This window comes from Schistocerca gregaria, chromosome 8, assembly GCF_023897955.1.
Source record: "Schistocerca gregaria isolate iqSchGreg1 chromosome 8, iqSchGreg1.2, whole genome shotgun sequence".
Taxonomy (NCBI): Eukaryota; Metazoa; Arthropoda; class Insecta; order Orthoptera; family Acrididae; genus Schistocerca; species Schistocerca gregaria.
In genome coordinates, this window is record NC_064927.1 from 351,828,007 (window position 1) to 351,844,841 (window position 16,835).

Below are 16,835 nucleotides of genomic sequence, written 5' to 3' on the forward strand. Positions count from 1 at the left end.
CATGAATACACTAACGAATTCAGAAGGATGTAGGTTGCAGTAGTGTGAAATGAAGAAGATTGCACAGGATAGAGTAGCATGGAGAGCTGTATCAAACCAGTCTCTGGATTGATGACCACAATAACAACAACTTCTTTTGGGGAAGACAAGTTTGTTCAAATGTGTGTGAATTCCTAAGGGATTAAACTGCTGAGGTCGTCGGTCCCTAGACGTATATACTACAGAAACGAACGTAAACTAACTTATGCTAAGAACAAGACACACCTCTATGCCTGAGGGTGGACTCGAACCTCTGGCGGGTTAGACTGCGCAATCCAAGATATGGCGTCTTTAAGCGCGCGGCAAAACAGGTTTACATCTGTCGAAACCTAGGTAATGGTTTAAATAAACTTTTGACGTGAATCTGTCTGGCTGTGTAATTCCCATAGTAATCATAATTCTACAGTTCCTGTTCAAGACTTTTGTAGTAGTAAGTATTTACGGAGAGATGACTTGTTTATAATATGTACTAACGTGCACAAACTTCCTCGTGAATCAGTCTATCTTAGTGAAAACCGAATCCCTACAGTAGTTCCTTAGATTAGTCTCAACATGCTGACAGGAAAACCTGCTTGGAGCTATAATTCATAACATGTGTAGAAGAAGAGGATATGTATATATGTAGAGATTCTGGTAATAGCAAGTTCGGGTTGCTATTTCGTCTGGTGCTAGTTTTTCAAATGGAAGGCAGTTAGAAGACTTGCATGTATTTAACCTACTTTAATCTCTGGGGGAAAGCGTGCAATCCGAAACACGTGTAGCCTCTGGCGAATCTCTTTATAATTAAGAGCTGAATGCTAGGTTAAATTGCACACTGAAAAAATCACGATGTAGTCGATGTTCAGTGTTGCAGCCTGGTGGTTTCCAGAAATGTATTTTACCGCTAAACCATCAGGCAAGACGCTGATCCGGATCAAGCTTCGCTTCTCTCTGCAGCTGCATCGGCCGCTTTGCCTGTGCACCTGACCAGCTCGTAGTTTCCATTATTGACACGACATGTCACTCCGAACGCCAATTAAATATGGAACAGGTAACAATATACGCATGACATACTAATTATACCTTAGCGATAAAGAATTATACCCGCAAACCTTCCTCGTGAATTAGTCTATTAGTATAAACCGTATTAAAGTTCCCACAGTAGTTGCTGATATTAACCTGAACGTAAATACAAAAACTGCTGCACGGGAATTAATATATAATGTGTATAGATCATTTACCTCTTAATTGTTTAGTTGGTTTTGGATGACGTTTTACATTGAGTTATCGATCTTTGGACAAATAGACTATCTTAAAAGTTTGAATCAAACAATGGAAAATCCAGGATGAAGTGATGACGATATTATGAGGATCGTAGAGTACCATTAACAATATAACGGAGATGTTGAGTTGCATACAAGCAAAACAAAAAGACTGCTAAACAAGTGAATATTCGACCAAAAGACCTTCGTCTGAAGTAGATAGCACATATTGCCACAAGAACAACCAACACGTACATGTATCGGCTGTTAGAGACAGCGGCCATGTGTGTGTGTAAGTTGTGTGTGTCTACTTGCGTGTTGTCTACTTCAGATAAATACCGTCGCACCGAAAGCTCATTTGTTTAGCAGTCTTTTTGTTGTGCCTGTCTGTGACTCAACATCTCCACTACCTGGTCGGTAGCAATCTATCCTTTTCATAATATTGTCATTATCTTCAAAGTTCTACAAATGCTAAATATTATTTTATAAATTTTTCTCTCTCTGTGTCTGATACGTTTTACAGCGACTGTATAACCAACCATCTTCGCATGTCTTAGCAAATAACAGACTAACTTGTTCAATCTTCTCACTATGGTTGTGCACATACCTCTTCCCATGCCAGTTTTTTCTTGTACGTCTTGATCTCGTATTTTTTTTCTGTCCATGAAATTTCCAACATCGTTTATAGCCACTGCACTCCAGAGGTACGGAAACAGAAACTCCTTCCTTGTGTCTTGTTGTCTTGCTTCCTAGGTAGGAAACTTCTCTTCGCTTCTTTTGTTCTTCAGCAAGGGACTATTTTACTTTGTTCTGCGCTTGGTAACTGTCTTCATTCTTTTGTTCATTCTTAATGAAGGGCCTGTACTAAATATGCTGTCCATTACATTCGTCAACTATTTTAAGTCTTTGGCATTTTCGTCCAGATGAACGACGTCATCTGCAACTCTGTCCACTGCTTCTGTTCTCCTTGTGTTTCTGTTGTTGTTTATAAATATCTTTCGTCTTCATTAACTGGCCGTCACACGGTAGTAGCTATACGTGACAACTGTATCTTAAACCTCGCATAACAGGACATTTGATTTCTTGATTTGACACATTTACTACTCCTGCTTGGTTTGTGTAGGTGCTATATATCATGGCTGGCCACTCACCTTACCTTTGGGAGTCGCAAATTTGCGGTACAGTTTGGAAGCGAGCTACATTTTTCTTAGGAAGTGATAATTAACGGCAATGTACAAACACTGTTTTAAAAATGACGTTATTGAACAACTTTATTGAACAGTAAGAAAAAGTAAGTTATATTCCTGATCCGTTTTTCCGAATATTCACATTTGCTGTGAGCTGTTTGAAATCTGGCAGAAATGTCGTGAACTCATTTCACACAAATTCATTTAAATGTCCATCAGAAAGAACAGGTCGATATTTAGACTTGACAAACTTGAGTGTTGAGCACAGTGATTCACACATGTAAAGGTCAGTTTCTTGAGGCGCTGTTTTGCTTATGGGTATTTTTCTTCTGGAACCTTCTTCCAAAATTCAACAGCTGAACAACCGCTGAGTTTCAGATCTTTTAGTCCTTCGTTCTCTACAAGCTCCAACAGTACAGCTGCCGAGTTATTTATAAATTGTCTGTGAAAGGTGTTATTAAAGTGAACATATGTTAGAACTTTTATTAAAAGTTGTCATTGAATAACTAAACGAGCAAAAACTGTTGTTGTAAATAATGCTGAATATTGTGAATGTGAACTGCTTTCTTCAATACAATAGTTAATTTAGTACAGATTTGTTTTATTGGCAAATGTCCATGTTGTAAATTTTACAAAGCGCTCTTTCTAAAGTTGAAACACTGTCACTGCACATAGAAGAGAGATCACGATCTTAGCTACGCATGTGATCGGATATTGACTGCAGCGCCTCGACCCTTGCTGCTACATGGGCGACGCTGCACGGTATAGCATTGTCAGATCGGAAAGACGGTCGCACAGTTGTGAGCTTGAGAATGGAGTTCCTTTCGTATTACGTCGCGTCCACATCGGCCGCGCCGCGTAGAGCAAAACCAACAGAAGAGGTCTGGCCCAGGGCGGAGTGACACGTGTGGGCGGGAAGCCGGGTTGCTCTGCGCGACAACGAATATCTTCCGCGCAGTGTCGGTATGTCAGGGAAATGGTTCGTTCGTGCACGGCACTATTTGTACACGTTTCTTTGTTTTCCATCTGTTATGACGCGTACGTGGGCACACAGGAGCATTGCTGCGTAACTACGAACACTCTGCTCCAACTTAGGTTGCTGTCGTTTGTTTAGCTAAGCCGCGCGTTTGAGTACGTAGCGGCGCGTCGGGCATGGATGTGGGTTTATTTATGTAAGTGTGTATTTTTTTCGTTTTAAAATTTTATAATTTTTATACTTTATTTATTTATATACTTTGATTCAAGAGTCGCACTACACTGAAGCAAGAGCCGCGTAAGTCTCGCGCGTCTCGTTGTGGTCCGAGAACATTTTTAAAAATTTACCGTAGCCGAATGAGAAGCGTTACAAAGTAGAAATATACACCACTGGCCATTAAAATTGCTACATCAAGAAGAAATGCAGATGATAAACAGGTATTCATTGGACAAATATACTAGAACTGACATGTGGTTACATTTTCACGCAGTTTGGGTGCATAGATCCGGAGAAATCAGTACCCAGAACAGCCACCTCTGCCCGTAATAACGGCCTTGATACGCCTGGACATTGAGTCACAGCTTGGATGGCCTATACACGAACACCTGCCCAAGCAGCTTCAACACAATACCACAGTTCATCAAGAGTAGTGACTGGCGTATTGTGACGAGCCAGTTGCTCGGCCACCATTGACCAGACTTTTCCAGTTGGTGAGATATCTGAAGAATGTGCTGGCCAGGGCAGCAGTCGAACATTTTCTGTATCCAGAAAGGCCCGTACAGGACCTGCAACATGCGGTCGTGCACTATCCTGCTGAAATGTAGGGTTTCACAGGGATCGAATGTCGGGTAGAGCCACGGGTCGTAACACATCTGAAATGTAACGTCCACTGTTGAAAGTACCGTCAATGCGAACAAGAGCTGACCGAGACGTGTAACCAATGGCACCCCATACCATTACGCCAGGTGATACGCCAGTACGGCGATGACGAATATACGCTTCGAATGTGAGTTCACCGCGATCTCGCCAAACACGGATGCGACCATCATGATGCTGTAAACACAGCCTCGATTCATCCGAAAAAATGATGATTTGCCATTCTTGCACCCAGGTTTGACGTTGAGTACACCATCGCAGGCGCTCCTGTCTGTGATGCAGCGTTAAGGGTAACCGTAGCCATGGTCTCCGAGCTGATAGTTCATGCTGCTGCAAACGTCGTCGAACTATTGGTCCAGATGGTTGTTGTCTTGCAAACGGCTCCATATGTTGACTCAGGGATCGAGACGTGGCTGCACGATCCGTTACAGCCATCGGATAAGATGCCTGTCATCTCGACTGTTAGTGATACGAGGCCGTTGGGATCCAGCACGGCGTTCCGTATTATCCTCCTGAACCCACCGATGCCATGTTCTGCTAACAGTCAATGGATGTCGACCAACGCGAGGAGCAATGTCGCGATACGATAAACCGCAATCGCGATAGGCTACAATCCGACCTTTTATCAAAGTCGGAAACGTGATGGTACGCATTTCTCCTCCTTACACGAGACATCCCAACAACGTTTCACCAGGCAACGCCGGTCAACTGCTGTTTGTGTATGAGAAATCGGTTGAAAACTTTCCTCATGTCGGTACGTTATAGGTGTCGCCGCCGGTGCCAACTTTGTGTGACTGCTCTGAAAAGCTATTCACTTGTCGATCACAGCATCTTCTTCATGTCGGTTAAATTTCGTGTCTGTAGCACGTCATCTTCGTGGTGTAGCACTTTTAATGGCCTGTAGTGTACATAAGTTGAGAAAGCAAAATTGTCTTTCTCACATTTCAAATGTTACGTGTAGTTTCACATACGTTCGCTAGGTGATGTCATACAGGATGGTTGTTGTTGGCTTTCTGGCTTTCTGTGTGCTAGAATTTGAAGAAACAAAGAGTGCAACGGGTGTCCAACGAAAATTTAGTGTGAAGTACGGGAAAGCAGCACCAACTAGAAAGACAGTCTGCAGTTAGAATCTGAAGTTCGTTGAAGCTGGGTGTTTGTGTGATAAGAAGAGAAGTGGCTGGCCAGGTGTGAACGAATGAGAGAAGCTTTCACAAGGAATTCGGAAAAATCCCTACGCAGAGTTTCATGTGAGTTGTAAATGTCGGCATCGACTGTGTGCCGTGTTTTGGGCACGTCGGAGGTGATAATTTTGTGAATTCGATAATTTTTTCCGACGTGGCAACATTTCACGAATGGAAAATAAAAAAGTGAGGATTGCAGCATTTGGGGAACAGAAAACAGGCAGAACATTGTTGAACATTATCGGGATCTTCTAAAGGCCAATATTTCTCGTGGCATACCTCACAAGAAACTTAATGGGCCTTTCTTCTTTGAGGAACAAACTGTTAATCGAGAGTCCTTCCTTCACATGTTGCAGAACTGGTTAGTGCCATTGTTGCAAATAGAATGGGCGAACTTTGTCCTTTAGTTAGATGGTCCACCTTCAAACTATCACCGTGACCTTAGGGTGTATCTGAATACAGCGCTACTCAGTCGTTTGATTGGTCTTGGTGGAGCAACAGACCGATGTGCAATAATGCTCTTGAATATGTCGCTTCCCTTCCATGTGATGTTGCACAATTGAAAAGGAGAATTTAACAAACAACAGCCACAGTATCGGAGGACGCGCTAGTGTGTGTGTAGAAAGAATTCGATTATAGCGTCGACGTTTGTAGGATCACATATGGTTGCCACATGGAGTGTAAGTGAAGCGAATATTGTTGAAAACACTTAAAACTTTATAATTTCAAGTTATGTGTATTGTTACTTTCTAATGCTACACATTCGTCTACAATAAAGTTTTTAAAGCGATGAGGGACTTTTGAAACATGCTGTATTGTAGGCCTCTCTACACAGATCATCAGCTACACAGATCATCAGCTTTTTATTTGTATTTTCTACGCAGTGTTGGTTTTATTGTAAACATGAAAATCAAAAATATTGCTGTAGATATTTAGATACCGGGACTGAAAGAACATCAGACGAAAGAGCAGAACATGTTTCCAAAAGAAGTACATTCACTGGAGTTTTTAATATGTATGCCTATTCTGAAGAGACAACAGAAGATGTCAAAGAACTGAAGTACACCACAAAAATTACAACAAGAATAACAAATGATTCTGCAGTCGGAAACTTTACCAGGAATGACAACACGGTCGCCGAAAACAAGCAGAAAATGGAATTAGTAAAGACCAAATGAAATTAAATCTAAGTTCACTATCTTAATAACGAGATTTATTCAACGAGACCGTCATAACCGACTTAAAAATTTCTAATGATAGTAGACTGTAAAATCTAGAACACAAAAATACATAAGACAGAAAGACATACTCTTATGAGACAGGATGTTAACAGTGTAGGTTACCAGTATTACACTGTAACCAAGACAGAAAGAAGCGGAGAATTAATATTTGTCTACCTGTCTCTTCTTCCGTATTGACATCTAGAGTGCTTTCCTGTTGGCTGATCTTCTGTAAATACCAACGTAAGGATTTCTGACACCACATAGAGATGGGAATATTACTCTAAGGAATCTTGAAAATTCTTTCTAACAGCACCCTATAATCCCGTGTCCCCTCTGCTCTTAATTAAAATTCCGAAGACGAGTAACGGAAGTGATATCGCCTTTTCGTGCCGAAAGTTTTATCTCCGACGTTGGAAGTTTGTTGGCGGCATTGCTACGTAAGGAAAAAGTTGCGAGTTCACTGCAGCTGCAGGAATGACCACTGAATTAACAAAACAGAAATAGTTATTACATGTGCAAACAGTGTGCATAAATTGTGCCCAATCACTATCGTCATACGTGATTAAACTTTCTGCCAGATTAAACTTTGTGCCGGACCGACACTGGAACTCGAAACTTTGGCTGCAGTAGAAAATGCTCTAAGGATTGGGCTGACTGTGAAGAATTAACACTCCTGGATGGATGATACCGTTGAAAAATAGCTTAGCTACAGCAACGGGAGTTGTTTACGGAATGAACCTTTATCTGTATAGCAAAATGTGCTGTGGTTTGAGACTTCCTTGTGGATTAAAAGTGTGTGTAGGAGCGAGAATCGAAACTGTAACGCTGCCAGCATGGAATGATAATAGGAGAAAAGGTTACATTCCTGTCCACCATCACACCATCAGGTTACAATACATATACATTATCATATGCAAACGTAACTTTTAAGACAAAATATTACATAAAATATCACTTCTTTACATTGTTATTGCTGCTTCGACTGAATTTCTTTTTGTATACTTTATGTTTTTGATTTTTATTTTACCCATTTCACTCACATTCGATAGTGTCTCGGTGAGTATATGCTGGCATGGAAACCCTTATCAAGCCGCTACTCGAAGCCCAGAGCACCTCGTCTTCATCTGTCATTACGGTTTATTACCGCATAGGTTACAAATCTTAATTAGAACAATAAGACATCTTCTAACAGTAGTTTCACCGTCATTCTCTAAAATATTTAGTTCATATCATCAGGTCATATGAAACATTTATACAAAAAGAATGAACAAAATACACTGCCGGGAAAAAAGTTGGTACATCCTTTTAGACTTCTCGAAATCATTCCAGATTTATTGTTGAAACAGTGCATATGGAGTACATGAATGGATTATGTGTACAGATCAATAGCACAAGCGGTTCTTAGGGAGGGCAGGGCGGGGCTAGTTGAACATAGGGGTAAGTTGGGCAATCGAAATATCTCGGAAACTATTCACCACAACTAATGCATCAAACTGCGGAAAGGAGCGCTCGTAGGAGGGGAGCCCACCGCACGACCGCCCTTGGCGACTTCTTGGTCGAGTGAAGAACACGCGTGCATTGTTTATATGTGATCAAAAAGTAAAATAATCGTAAACCGAAATATTTCTTCTGTAATAGTCAAATGTTATCCGTTTTCAATCAGGTAAGTGTTGAACTTACAAGGGTGAGTCAAGTGAAACCTTAAATATTTTTTAAATATTTATTGTGCAGAAGTGGTACAAAACTATATCACTTTTCAACATAATCTCCCCCACGCTCAATGCAAGTCCTCCAGCGCTTACAAAGTGCATAAATTCCTTTAGAAAAAAATGCTTTTGGTAGTCCGCGCAACCACTCATGCACTGCGTGGCGTACCTCTTTATCAGAACAGAACTTGTTTCCTCCCATTGCGTCTTTGAGTTGTCCAAACATACGGAAATCACTTGGGGCAAGGTCTGGTGACTATGGTGGATGAGGAAGACATTCAAAATACAGGTCTGTGATTGTTGCAGCTGTTGTACGGGCAATGTGGGGGCTTGCATTGTTATGTTGCAAAAGGACACTTGCTGACAACAATCCACGTCGCTTTGATTTGATTGCAGGCCGCAGATGATTTTTTAGGAGATCTGTGTATGATGCACTGGTGACAGTGGTCCCTTTAGGCATGTAATGCTACAAAATGACGCCTTTTTCGTCCCAAAAGAGAGTAAGCATAATCTTCCCTGCTTTATGGTTTTTTTCGAAACTTCTTTGGTTTTCGTGATGAGGAATGGCGCCATTCCTTGCTCGCTCCCTTCGTTTCCGGTTGGTGGAAGTGAACCCAGGTTTCGTCCCCAGTAACGACTCTTGCAAGGAACCCATCTCCTTCTCGTTCAAAGCACCGAAGAAGTTCTTCACAAGCATCAACACGTCGTTCTCTCTTTTCAGGAGTCAACTGCCGTGCACCCATCTTACAGACCCTTTGTGAAACTGGAGCACATCATACAGAATGTGGTGTGCTGACCCATGACTAATCTGTAAACATGCTGCAATGTCATTCATGTCTCTCGGCGGTTTTCCTTCACTAGGGCTTAAACTGGTGCAATATTCTGTGAAGTCACAACTCGTTGTGCCTGACCTGAACGGGGAGCATCTTCCATTGAAGTCACACCATTTGCGAACTTCCTACTCCATTTGTATACTTGTAACTGTGACAAACATGCATCACCGTACTGAACCTTCACTCGTCGATGAATTTCAAGACGTTTCACACCTTCATTACGCAAAAACAGACCGCTGTTCTTCCCTGGTGCAAGTCGCAAGTGGGGCGGCTATCTTTATGCTGATAGTGCGACGGTACCGGTATGTGTGCATCTGTACTATGCTATCACCTACAGGCCATTTTGCACGCTGTTTGTAGCACGCTTACCAACTTACAGGATAAAGGCGCAAAATTTCGATTTGTTATTACAAATTTAAGGTTTTCATTTGACTCACCCTCGTACATAAATTTAGTATACTTTTGATATGTATAAAAGTTCGGGATGTAATTCTAACAGTTTTTTCGTAAACTTACTTTTGTTTAAAATTTTTGAGTTTGGTTTAGTAGAGCAATAGTTTCTCAACCAATCCCACGACTTAGAACGCAAGTAATCTGGTATCCCGGTCCGACGATTTGGAAAGTCCGCCGGAAGGCATGGACTTCGATGACGGCCGCTAGGAGGCACTTGTGAAACCCGCGAGCGCTGCCGTCGCCGCCACGGCTTTCGTGAACTCCTGTTACCTATGTTTATTTTGCTTTAGGATGCGGACTTGTAAAAGAAATAACACAAGAGGTTCTTACACTACTGAAGACTTAAATGATGCTGCATAGGCTGCCAATAATGAGGGTAAAACGAATGACTTTGACACGATTTTTTAAGAAATGAAATGAAGGTAGTAATTCATCCGTGCATTATACAACACCGAGGCAGATATTTTCCCCCACGCAGGAGGACTCTCAAATATACACTCCTGGAAATGGAAAAAAAGAACACATTGACACCGGTGTGTCAGACCCACCATACTTGCTCCGGACACTGCGAGAGGGCTGTACAAACAATGATCACACGCACGGCACAGCGGACACACCACGAACCGCGGTGTCGGCCGTCGAATGGCGCTAGCTGCGCAGCATTTGTGCACCGCCGCCGTCAGTGTCAGCCAGTTTGCCGTGGCATACGGAGCTCCATCGCAGTCTTTAACACTGGTAGCATGCCGCGACAGCGTGGACGTGAACCGTATGTGCAGTTGACGGACTTTGAGCGAGGGCGTATAGTGGGCATACGGGAGGCCGGGTGGACGTACCGCCGAACTGCTCAACACGTGGGACGTGAGGTCTCCACAGTACATCGATGTTGTCGCCAGTGGTCGGCGGAAGGTGCACGTGCCCGTCGACCTGGGACTGGACCGCAGCGACGCACGGATGCACGCCAAGACCGTAGGAACCTACGCATTGCCGTAGGGGACCGCACCGCCACTTCCCAGCAAATTAGGGACACTGTTGCTCCTGGGATATCGGCGAGGACCATTCGCAACCGTCTCCATGAAGCTGGGCTACGGTCCCGCACACCGTTAGGCCGTCTTCCGCTCACGCCCCAACATCGTGCAGCCCGCCTCCAGTGGTGTCGCGACAGGTGTGAATGGAGGGACGAATGGAGACGTGTCGTCTTCAGCGATGAGAGTCGCTTCTGCCTTGGTGTCAATGATGGTCGTATGCGTGTTTGGCGCCGTGCAGGTGAGCGCCACAATCAGGACTGCATACGACCGAGGCACACAGGGCCAACACCCGGCATCATGGTGTGGGGAGCGATCTCCTACACTGGCCGTACACCTCTGGTGATCGTCGAGGGGACACTGAATAGTGCACGGTACATCCAAACCGTCATGGAACCCATCGTTCTACCATTCCTAGACCGGCAAGGGAACTTGCTGTTCCAACAGGACAATGCACGTCCGCATGTATCCCGTGCCACCCAACGTGCTCTAGAAGGTGTAAGTCAACTACCCTGGCCAGCAAGATCTCCGGATCTGTCCCCCATTGAGCATGTTTGGGACTGGATGAAGCGTCGTCTCACGCGGTCTGCACGTCCAGCACGAACGCTGGTCCAACTGAGGCGCCAGGTGGAAATGGCATGGCAAGCCGTTCCACAGGACTACATCCAGCATCTCTACGATCGTCTCCATGGGAGAATAGCAGCCAGCATTGCTGCGAAAGGTGGATATACACTGTACTAGTGGCGACATTGTGCATGCTCTGTTGTCTGTGTCTATGTGCCTGTGGTTCTGTCAGTGTGATCATGTGATATATCTGACCCCAGGAATGTGTCAATAAGGTTTCCCCTTCCTGGGACAATGAATTCACGGTGCTCTTATTTCAATTTCCAGGAGTATATATATATATATATATATATATATATATATATAAAGCTAACCACTCGAAAGCCGGAACCCACCAGCCTTAATACGGCAACATCATTTAATGCAGTGAATGTCAAAGCTTTTTTTTCAAATTAGCTGAAGTAACGGTTAAACAGGAATGGCTAGAGGACAAATGTAAGGATATTGAGGTACATATCACTAGGGGTAAGGCAGATACTGCCTACAGGGGAATTAAAGAGACCTTTCGAGAAAATAGAACCACTTGTATTAATATCAAGAGCTCAGATGGAAACCCAGTTCTAAGCAAAGAAGTGAGGGCCAATACAAAGGCGATGTTCTTGAGGACAATATTATAGAAATGGAAGAGAATGTAGTATGAAATAAGAGATATGATACTGCGAGAAAAGTTTGACAGAGCACTCAAAGACCTGTTGAAACAAGGCTCCAGGAGTAGACAACATTACATTATAGCTACTGACAGCCTTGGGAGAGCCCGACCTAACAAAACTCTAGCATCGGGTGAGCAAGATGTATGAGACAGGCGAAATACCCTCAGACTTCAAGAAGAATATAATAATTCCAATCCCAAAGAAAGCAGGCGTTGACAGATGAGAAAATTACCGAACTATCAGTTTAATAAGCCACAGCTGCAAAATACTAACACGAATTCCTTACAGACGAATGGAAAAACTAGTAGAAGCCGGCCTCGGGGAAGATCAGTTTGGATTCCGTAGAAATGGTTGAACACGTCAGGCAATGCTGACTCTAAGACTTATCTTAGAAAATAGATTAAGGACAGGCAAACCTAGGTCTCTAGCATTTGTAGACTTAGAGAAAGCTTTTGACAATATTGACTGGACTACTCTCTTTCAAATTCTATAGATGGCAGGGGTAAAAGACAGTCAGCGAAAGGTTATTTACAATTTGTACAGAAACCAGATGGCAGTTCTAAGAGTCGAGGAGCATGAAAGGGAAGCAGCTGTTGGGAAGGGAGTGAGGCAGGCGTGTAGCCTATCCCCGATGTTATTCAATCTGTGTATTGAGCAAGCAGTAAAGGAAACAAAAGAAAAATTCGGAGTTGGAATTGAAATCCATGGAGAAAAAATAAAAACTTTGAGGTTCACCGATGACGTCGTGATTCTGTCAGAGACAGCAAAGGATCTGGAAGAGCACCTGAACGGAATAGACAGTGCCTTGAAAGTAGGATATAAGATGAACATTATCAAAAGCAAAACGGGAATAATGGAATGTAGCCTAAATAAATCGGATGATGCTGCGGGAATTAGATTAGGAAATGAGACGCTTAAAGTATTAAATGTGTTTTGTTATTTGAGGAGCAAAATAACTGATGATGGTCGAAGTAGAGAGGATATAAAATGTAGACTGGCAATGGCAAGGAAAGTGTTTTTGAAGACGAGAAATTTGTTAACATCGAGTATAGATTTAAGTGTCAGGAAGTCGTTTCTGAAAGTATTTGTATGAAGTATAGCCATGTATGGAAGTGAAACATGGACGATAGATACTTTGGACAAGAGGAGAATAGAAGCTTTCGAAATGTGTTGCTACAGAAGAATGCTGAAGATTAGATGGGTAGATCACATAACTAATCAGGAGGTGTTGAATAGAAATGGAGAGAAGAGAAATTTGTGGCCCAACTTGACTAGAAGAAGGGATCGGTTGGTAGGGCATATTCTGAGGCATCAAGGGATAAGCAATTTAGTATCGGAGGGCAGCGTGGAGAGCAAAAACTCGTAGAGGGAGACCGAGAGATGAATAGACTAAACCTTGCACATGATGGAGTAGCATGGAGAGCTGCTTCTAACCAGTCTCTGAACTGAAGACCACAACAACAACAATGGGTAAACATGGATTCAGAGCGTCAAACGTATGGATTGTACATGAAACAGGAGTGTCTACTGTGCTGAAGCCAGATAAAATTGTAGCTGCCAAGGGTAAGCGTAACGTCGGCGCTGTGCCTTCTGGGGAGCGAGGGACTAACGTTACCGTAGTAACTGCTTGTCTGCTTATGGAAATTCAGCACCTCCTATGTTTGTGTTTGAAAGACAAGATTTTAAGAGACACATGCTTAATGGCGATCTCTCTGATTTTAAAGGAGCAGGCAATGCCGGTGGATGGGTTACAAACGCAAAATTTCATCAGATTATGCAATATTTTATAAAACACATGAAACCGTCCGTGGAACACCGTGTTTTATTAGTATTAGATAATGTCTCCTCTCATTTGAACGTGATGACACTAAATTTGGCCAAAGAGAACGGAGTTGTAATGTCCTTTCCAGTGCATTGTAGCCACAAGCTGCTGCCATTGGATGTGCTCAGTGTTTGGACCGTTCAAAAAGTATTGCTTGGTTGCTCAAGATACATGGCTACGAAATAACCCAGGCAAGATCCTACCTATTTATGATATATCAAAAATTGTCGATCATTCGTTGACAGTGGCCCAGAAAAGTATAAATATAGTCAGCTATTTCCGGATGACTGGCATTTTCCCGTATAATCCGAACATTTTTAGTGACGATGAGTTCTGAGCATCATTTGTAACCGACCGTTCTGTTCCAGAAACTGTCGAGTTAAACAAAATCGTCCAGAGCAAGCTATAGGCCTAATGTCCAACACTGAACCTGATCTCAGTCCTACGTCCAACAGCCAAACTGAACCCCAACGTGGTACAGGCAATAACGAAAACGAGCTGTTGGATCCAACGCATACAGTTTCCCCAGAAAGTGTTCGACCATATCCAAAAGCAAGACCTAGAAAAGCAACCAAAACTAACAGAAGAAAGAGGAAAGCTGCTGTTCTAATAGACAATTCCGAAAAGAACGCATTGTAAGACGAACAAAATAAAACCATTACAGAAATTAAAAAGCCGAGAAAAACATTGACAAAAAAGAAAGAAGAGTGTTTCTAAAAAAATACTTCAATCAAGTACGGAAAGCAACGATGATGACTGCTTCTGTCTGGTACGTTGCGAAGGCTATTCTGCTAGTTTACCATGGGAAACTTGGATCCAGTGTCAAGTTTGCAGACAGTGGGCATGTATAAAATGTGCGCCAGATGCTGGTCTTACTTTCGTTTGTGTAAATTGCAACAGTGGCAACGACGATTAAGGTTCCAAGATCTAATTATTATTTTCTTTTTTAATATAAGCTATATTAATAATTACATAATTACATAAATAGGCAAGTCTGACTTGAATAGAAACACTGAGTCTAATACAAAAGTTAATCTTAAGATACGTTTATGTTTTGATGATTATATTTTTTGTTTATTATTAAAAGAAAATTACTTTAGTTTTACTGTTACGTCATTAAGAGACTACAAATAAAAAGTTGATTGTCAAACAGAAATTTTATTTCATGTCTGGCTAACATTGAACCCATGGTATGGCTAGATTTCTAAGTGCTTACTTTGCCCCATACCCTCGCTCAATTTACCTCACCTTTGGGGTACGTTGAGGTAGAAATAAATTACTATGGACATTGTAGCAAACGTATAAATTACATACCCATAAGTGTGCATAACAAGGCATTAAGACTTATCGTTGAGGAGCTATGGACAATCAAGGAAAAATTGCTCAACTAGCCCCGCCCTACCATACCAGATATTGACCCATGCTGTAAAACCCAATTAGCACATGGTGTAGCCTTCACGGGCGACAATGTAGGCACTGATACTGACACCTAGTCTATCGCTTAGATGGCGATTGCAGTCCTGGGATACGTTATGCCACGCCAACTCCACAGGTTCAGAGAGTTCAGTAATAGTTGTTGGTTGACAAGTCGTCTGAGTCACTTTTCCTTCCAGTCATATCCCACATATACTCGATTGGAGAATAGTCCAAAGATAGTACTGGCTAACGAAGTTACTGCACGTCTCGCCGAGCACACTGAACGTCACGGGCAGTGATTGGGCTGCTGGGCTAAGACTTCATGTAGCTGTTGCAATAACGACAAAAGAACCTGTCCAGGAACATTGTGACCGTACAGAGCCCCTCCAGAAACTCCTAAGGTGAACTAGAGTTGTGACTTATGAGGCCCGGGGGTGCGGCCAGTGTGTCTTAGACGAATGCACTCTACGGGGCAGCGCTCATCAGGTCTATGTTACAGGCGCAACAAGCATCACTTACGAGCAGGTGGAATCTGGTTTCATCGATGAAAACGACGGAGCGCCATTACATCTTCCACGCGATTCTCTGACGTCATCAGTTGAGCTGGACATGTTGATGCTGCGGCGTGAGTGAAGCAGGGGCTAGTTGTGTCCATGCCCGTAATTCCACTGCTAATAACCGGTTCGCAAAAGTTCGTGTCACACGTCTGGACTCACAAGCCCTCTTAACTGTGCTGTGGTAGCTGTACGATCTGCCATTGCTTCCCCTCACAACACAACGATCCTGGCGGGCGTTTGTGATGCATGGACGTCCAGAATCTCCTCTACGGTTGTGATAACACGTGACCACTGAGACGCATCGTTGCACAGCTGATGCAGCACGTCCAGCTTCTGTGGCAGTTCGCCGAAAGGACCACCCGCCACTCGGAAGGCCACAGTTTGACCCCTATCAATTCGCTCAGTTGGCTGTAGGAAGCGTTAGTGCGTGTCCGTGGAATTGTTACCAGCTTTCTTCACACGTTTGCATCACACAGAGCCTAATGTTTTTTTTTCCTTTATTGAGTTTCGACTCCCCCCGAAGGGGGCGGGCTGGCAGCAGCTTAGTACGCCGCTCTTCAGCCTACAGAATTTGTTTTACAAAGATGAAGATAATAAATAATAAAAACAGGCGATAAAATCGGTGACTTAAATCGTAAAAATGGGGAAAGTCGTGGAACTTAATACATAAAACAAAGGGTTGATGACGCTAATGAAATACGTATGAAGCAGACAGGTAAAAGAATAGACATACAATTAAAGTAACACGGCGACAGTCTGGTTTCTGTTCGCAAGAGATATAAAATTTACACCCAGGGACAGTATGTTTTCTGTTCACAATACTTTGGAAAGACGAACAACACTGAACATTCACTTGAACACTGCACTAAAAAATTTTCACAAATATGATACGCCACAGCCTAGGGCAGATGGGGGGGGGGGGGGGGGGGAGCTGGACAGATGACGGGAAAGGAGAGGGGGGAGAGGAGAGGAAAAAACGAAGTGAGGGGGAGGGGGTAAAGAGCCAATGGGGGACGAGGACCCATAAGA